Raw genomic sequence first — 281 nt, forward strand, 5'->3', positions numbered from 1 at the left:
TATTGAAATTCACAAATAAAAACTAAACTTTGCAAATTTTAACATATACCTAAAGGATAATCCAAAACAAAACCCTTTACTTTTTTTTCATCACAATTTAAACCCTATACTTTTTTTTATCCAAAAAAACCCTAAACTTTTCAAAATTTTAAAAATGATACACATTCATATACATATATTAATTATTATAAGCACAAAATCAATTACACATTTATTTTCCACAAAATTAATTGTAAATTTATTTTATATATTTATATGTATATATATGTTTTATATATATG

The sequence above is a fragment of the Tarenaya hassleriana genome, unplaced genomic scaffold (assembly GCF_000463585.1).
Source record: "Tarenaya hassleriana unplaced genomic scaffold, ASM46358v1 Cleome31, whole genome shotgun sequence".
Lineage (NCBI taxonomy): Eukaryota > Viridiplantae > Streptophyta > Magnoliopsida > Brassicales > Cleomaceae > Tarenaya > Tarenaya hassleriana.